A 6,883-nucleotide genomic window follows, 5' to 3' on the forward strand; every position below is an offset into this window, starting at 1 on the left:
TGTGTGTGTGTGTGTGTGTGTGTGTGTGTGTGTGTGTGTGTGTGTGTAGGAAGAGTTGGTTTCAGTACCTCGCAGCGCGGTTCTCACTGCGCAAACAGCATGCAATGCGGGGCATTCATCTCTGAAAGCCCGACTGCTTGTTAATGGAGACGGCTTCCATTGAAGCCCGGGATAGGCGGGTTACATGAATCTGGCGCATCCAGCAGCACAGGAAATAACTCCCGCGGCGAGTGAGGTTGCATAACTATAGCGCAGGAGAGATGCCTGTGTGGCACGAACTTCGCCGAACGGAGGCGGAACGATTGTTGGATAGGCAACTGTCTCGTTTGCATTGTCAGAGGACAGTGTGTGCAGTCATCCCAAAAGGTCTCTCTCTCTCTCTCTCTCTTTTTTTTTTTTTTTTTTTTGCACGGGGACCTTCTAAGGTTGAGGCGGGGAGCCTGGGATCTTTGTGGCCGAAGGGCTAGGAACTCCTAGCCCTATAAATTCTCTTATCTCTTCTCCATCTACGAAGTCAGCACATATATACAAGATGGCCCAAACGCGCCCAAGTTCCTGTGGCTTCTCCCCAGGCGGTTCTGCGACAGGCTCTTCACTTTGTTCTCAAGTTTACTTGACCTCTAGGGAAGAAAGCTTGCTGCTCCGGCCACCTTGAGGGAGAGAACGAATCCTGGGGAAGAAGAAATTGAGAGGGTCTCCTAAGGAAACCGACACTCTTCTGCCAAGGGTTTCCAGGAAGCCTCAGAATTGCTATTCTCATTCGCAGAGTGCACACTGGTGTGTCAACGGTATCGTGCATTAGGAGGGCCTGTTTGAGGAAGGGATGAGAACACCAACCCAGCCAGCCATGCACCGAAAAACCCATATGGTGGTTCACTGAGGTTTCTTTATATAACTGCTTTCCGACCACGTCTGCAGGCAGGAGTGTTCATTTTCAGAGCAAGTGAGGATGGAAAAAGAGGAGTGAGTGGAGCCCGGGGTGAGACCTCTACCCCTACCGTTCTGAACTTGATCTCCTGATGTGGAGAACCCGAAACCCAGAGTGTGGGCGGCTAGCCTGCTCTTTAAGCACTACCACTGACTGGCATTGTCCGCTCACGTTTCAATCCGGGCCTGTAATTCCAGCTGTCCTGGGTGCTGAGGCGGGATTGCCAGTTCAAGGCCAGCCTGGTTAACCTAGCAAGACCTTGCCTCAAAATAAAAAGATGAAAATTGGAAAGGGGCCAAAGATCTAGCTTTGCAGTGGAATGCCTGGGGAGTATCCATGAGGCCCTGGGCTAAATCCGAAATACTGAGGTGGGAGGGGAGAGCTTGAATCAAGTCTAATCACTCGTGGACAGTTGTTAAGCAAGTCACTTAAACTCTGCCTAGGTTTATGTGGCTAATAGCACCTATTTCACGGAGCTTTCATATGGATTAATGGGATAGGAACACACATAAAGCACTTAGGACAGATTCAGTGCTGATGGTGTGCCCAGTTCTCCCTGTAATTTTGTAAAGCAGAAGTTATAAAGCCCCTGTCAAAGTGATGGCATGTGAAGGTTAATTGTAAAGCACTCAGCATTGTTCAGTTGTTCAACAAATAGCCATCTGTCATCTTCTATGTACCCCAGCAGACACATGACCTGGCCCTTGGTAAGCCATCCACAGTGATAAACATCATAGTTATGATTAAGGACAAAGTTGGTCGTTTGCAAAGGCAGCCTTCTCTTTTGAGGAAGCACAGCTGTCTGAGGCTCCTGAGCAGCACAGAAATCATCAGGCTATGCTTTTGGGGAAGACGAAAAAACTGTCTTTTTTTATTATATGCCAAGCAATGTGCTGTCCACTCACAGAGAGAGAGCTACTCAAACTATGGTTGACAGCCTAAATTAATGCCCTCGCTTATTCTGTGCCCTATGAACAAGACACTGTAGGTCAACAAGCCTTCAGCTCCTTTTAGTTAGGGTCCTTCTGTGTCCATTTTAAGAAAACATTTGTAGTTCCCACCACTTAACCTGTAGTTGATGATCATGCTTACTTTTAATATATAACATATATTAAAATATTTTTTAACTGTGGAACAGAAATTTTAACTATGGAAAAGAAATAGTCTTAAGAGGATGCTCAGATCCCAGTGTCTGGGCCTCTTGAAGTATAAGAGAAATGGTCAGGGCCCTAGAGGTGGCTCTGATGTGGGATTTGTTCCGGAGAGGCTGGAAGGGACAGGTGGCAAGTCCCAGTGATGAGGACTCTGCTGTTACAGGCTCTTAAGGCTTCAGCCAGGATCCCTTGCCCCAGGACACGGATGCCCCATGCAGAGTTTGCTGCTGAGTGGGGCTGCGAGTAGGTTCACCAGCCTTGGACCCTGCTCTTACCCCTGGTGGGAGACGTGGGTAAGCTGGCAGAACTCTTTCAGTGGGAGTCCGATGCGGAGCCTGGTCTTCGAGCCTGCCAAAGGAATGAGCAGGCCTTCAAGAGGAGCCTCATCTGCCTGGTAGCATTTGCAGCCCATTGTCATGTGGCTTTATGCCAAGCAGTAGTCTCCAAAAATGAACACCAGTTGACAACATTATCCGGTCCGTCTATCCCAAGTTTCTGTCTGAAGATCCACGGGCTTGCCCCATGGGATCATTTTTGAAGACCAGGTTGTGGGGCCAGCAGACCCTGCCCCTGAGTTAAACTGCCCCTGACAGTTACTTCAAAATAAGAGACCGAAGAGATTGACCATGCAAGATTGACTACACATATTTTCTTCACTGTTTTTATATTGAGGTGTTTCCCCCTCATCTTCTGTGAGTTCTTTTTTTTTTTTTTTTTTTTTTACACATCTTTACCAAGTGCTAAGGATCAAACCCGGACTCTATCCCCAGGCCTGTGAGTGGTGAGGCCCTAACCTGGAGACTCTGATCAGCACATTTGTAATTATGGCCAACAACTCCCTTTCTCCAGAAGTACTCCAGGCGTGTGGCTTGCTTCAGTCCTTCGCAGCCTTCCTCCCCTTTCTTTGTATCCTGTCTTCTCATACATCCCTAACTAAAACCACTGCTCTAGCCAGCACCAAAAGAACAGCCTCCTGAGTTCATTGAGAAGCTAAAGACGTCAAAGGTGCACCTAAGTTCCAGCTCTGTGCAGTTGCTACTAGTCAAGGAGCCTAAGGTCAAGTTGAGGTTCTACAAGGGAAGGGAAGTTTGTATTTGCTTGGTTTTTTGTTGTTGATGTTTTGTTTTGTTTTGTTTATCCTCAGTGGGTAGGGCCGAGGAAGGAAGATGGCCACAGTTGCTGGGTCCCACAGGTGGCTAGCTCTCTGTACTTTGTCCTCAGCTTCTTAAAGTTAGCCACAGCCACTTAGCACCAACCACTTAAAGGGTAGTGCAGTGGTCCTCAACCTGCATATAAGATATTTACATAGCAGTGGCAAAGTTACAGGTATCAGATACTCTAACAGTAGCAAAATTAGAGTTATGAAGGAGCAACAAAATTTTATGGTTGGGGGTCACCACAACATGAGGAACACAACCACTGAGGTAAAATGAACCCTTTTCTCCCTAAATGGCATTTGGCTATTTTTGTCATAGCAATAGAAAGGAAACTGGAATAAATACAGGTAGTGTGCCAAGGGTCAAGGAGAGGGAGCAAAAACACAATTACCGAGTGAGGCCAGGATGGGATCACTTCAGAAAATCTAAGTCACAGGTGGATTCTAAGTTTCCGGCAGGTAAAACAGTCCAAATTTGGTTAATGAATTGCTTGTTAATTTGACATGGTCTAGAATCACCCAAGAGACATGCCTATGGGTGGTTTTCTACTTGGTTGACTGAGGTAGGGAGACCCTGTGCCATCTGTGAGCGGCACCATCTCACAGGCTGCTGTCCTGAACTCAATCAAAACAGAAAGCACGCTGAACGCCAGCCAGCACCCATCACTCCCTGCTCCCTGCCTGTAGATGTGATATGACCAGCCGCCTCAAATTACCTGCCACCGTTTGTTCGCCAGCACAACCGGCGTAACACGACACTATAAACTTTGCTTTCTTAAATTGCTTCTCTCAGGGTATTTTTGGTCTTGTTAATGTGAAAGGCAGCTGATAGAATTAGCAAGGATAGTAAATGATGCTTTGTCCTCTGCCCTCACCAGTCTTCCCGTACTGTACTCTAGTAGCCATCTTTCCTAGGAACTTAGATTTTGTCGTCTGAGGTCCTTCCTTCCTTCCTACCTTCCTTCCTATCTATCTTTCTTTTTGCCTTTAATATTTATACATTATTGTTAATTCATTAATGACCTTCTTCTTTAGTTATCTTTTTATGAATGTATGTTTGATTGCCCGGTTAAACTCTAAGGGACTTGGAAACGGTCTACTTTTCCTATTTAGGGTGTTCTTTTTTCACAGTTTCAGGTAGCAGAGCTTTTGGGGTAGAAGATTGTGCCAGGGTCTTATCTACACATAAAAGTGAAGCTGTGTAGCTTGACTCTGGGCTGAAACCAGAAGTTCCTCCCATTTCCTACTGTACTCCAATATATGGTGGTTCAGCATTTCACACACACCATGTCTGGTACTCTTCGCCCTCAGCAGATATTTGTACACTTGGCAAGCCCAAGTGGAGAGAGCCTTGCCAGCACGTGAGGTTCTCTTAGTACTTAAAGGGCAAGTTCCCTTTTATTGCCAAAATCCCCCTAACCTTAGCGTTGCTCCTTTGTAGCTGTTAGTCATCAGGGTTTAACTAGTTCTTAAAGGACTCTATTTTCATGTTGCAATATGCTTTGTATAATGATTCTCTCTCCACCTCCTTTCCTTCTCTCCTGCCTCTCCCCTCCCTCCCTCCCTCTCTCCCTTCTGCCCTTCTTCCCTCTCCCCTTCCTTCTTTGATCCCCCTCCCTCCCTTTTTTTCTCTCCCTCTCTCACCTCCCTTCTTGTTCTGTCTTTCTCTCCCCCCTCTCCCTCCTTTTCTTTCTTCCTTCCAGTAGTATAATCAATCTGTTGGCTAATGAGCCCTACTCCTCAGAGGAATTGCTAAACAGTAACCACGTTTCTAAATAGTTCCCTTGCCTCTAGCATGGGTCTCTTCTTCACTGAGTTTCCATGTTCTTCCAAACTAACGTAAAGTATGAAAGGCAAGTGTGCTATTTTCTTTTTCTCCCTAAGGACTGCAATTGTTAGTCGGGTTGTATCCGGTATGTGTGAAGTCAGTTTACATTTAGTGCTATAACTGCCTTTTACAGGAAGTTTCCACAAAATTTGGATGAGTACAAGGGAAATGAGCAGTCTGCGATTTCCTTTATGTTCAGTGTGATCTTAGCAGGGAGGATGCTTAGCAGACCCTTGCTGCTAAATAAAGCACTCCCCTCTGCTACCATCCTCCCAAATGGCTGCAGCATTCCCATTCAGGAAAGGTTGTGTGTGCTAACAACAGACATGAAGGGTCTAATACGCATCACAAGAGATTTTTAAGGATATGTACATGCAATATGGATTTATTAACAGTATTAAGAAAAGATTCTAGGTAGTTCTCAGATTTTTGATTGATAGCATCAGCTTTCCTTTTAGTGAGTGGTAGTTAACCTTTGCATAGCGTTTTAGTGTCCTGTAGGACCTTAACTTCTTAATGTCTTTGCCCAGTAAGTATCATTACCAACTCCAATTTACAGAGGCTTGGGAGTTGAAGATCAGGGAGGTTTATCTACTTACCAGGGGTCTGTACAGGAGTAAAAGTGCAGTTAGAGCTGCAAATAAAATCATGGACTGCAAAACCACCTACCTCTCTCTTTTTCCAGCTCTCCCTCCCTTGCTCCCTCCCTGTCTCTCTCCCTCCTGTCTATGTGTTTCAGTATTTTATAAACTATTTCAAACACGGGCTCCCTGGTAGGATATGCTTCTATTTTGAGTCATTCTTCTGGATGATGATTTGGCAGGAGAATGCTACCTTTAGATAAAAGGGTGATTAAATTCCCTGGTTGTTTTCATTGCCTTCTATGGGCCTTGAGTTACTTTATGCTCCACCAGCTCTCAAGGTAGGGTCCAAAGACTTCTGAGGTCTCTTGTCATAAATTAGTAGTTCAATCAGAGTCTTAGTAGCAAGAATACTTCATCAGAAGGCCAAAGCATCTGGGTGTCTGTCGTGTTTGGGTGACACTAGCAACATTAATGATCACGATGGCTTGTAGCCATGTGTAGCTATTGATTCGTAGGTTGTACTTGGGATGTTTCAAGTTCTCAATAGGCACGTGTGCTTAGGCGGACCATGTGATAATAGAACATTTCTATTGTCACGGGGAGCTTTCTTGGACACTTTAGTGTGTAGATGAGCTGCTATAAGTAATGTAGGGAATTATCTCGTCATTAAAATGGGCATATTACAATGATGATGCTTTCAAATGTGTTCCTACCGGCTTGATCCAGGACGCTGGATTCTCCCTCTTGATATCTGATTCCCTATTCATTGGTGAAGGAGAGGATTATTTCACAATTAAGGGCTTTGGAAAGTCCACAGGAGGCATCTCTGTTGGGGAGCATAAATTCACTCATTTATTTGTTTTATAAAAATATTTCAAGTGCCCATTCTTGCTATTCAGAGCTGCAAAGCATCACCTGACATTGGTTAGAAATATGGTCTCCTAGCCTCTACCCCATCCTTACTGAATTGAAGTTTTTGCTTAACGATATTCCCCAGGTAACTCATCTGCACATTGGTGTTTAAGAAGCCCTGGTACAAAAGATAATTCCTGGGTAACAGTGTCCTTCACTAACATTGACTGGAAACCTTATATCTCAGACTCATCCAGACAATGACACTATGGAAATGTAAGGTCATCCCTTCACTGATCTGGTTCCCTTTCTAGTCCCTAGAAACAGAGCCTTTGCCCGTGATCCCTTTACCCACTTCCTTCCAGCCTGTACTGTAGAGTA

The sequence above is a fragment of the Psammomys obesus genome, unplaced genomic scaffold, assembly GCF_907164565.1.
Source record: "Psammomys obesus unplaced genomic scaffold, mPsaObe1.curated_primary_1811, whole genome shotgun sequence".
Classification (NCBI taxonomy): Eukaryota; Metazoa; Chordata; class Mammalia; order Rodentia; family Muridae; genus Psammomys; species Psammomys obesus.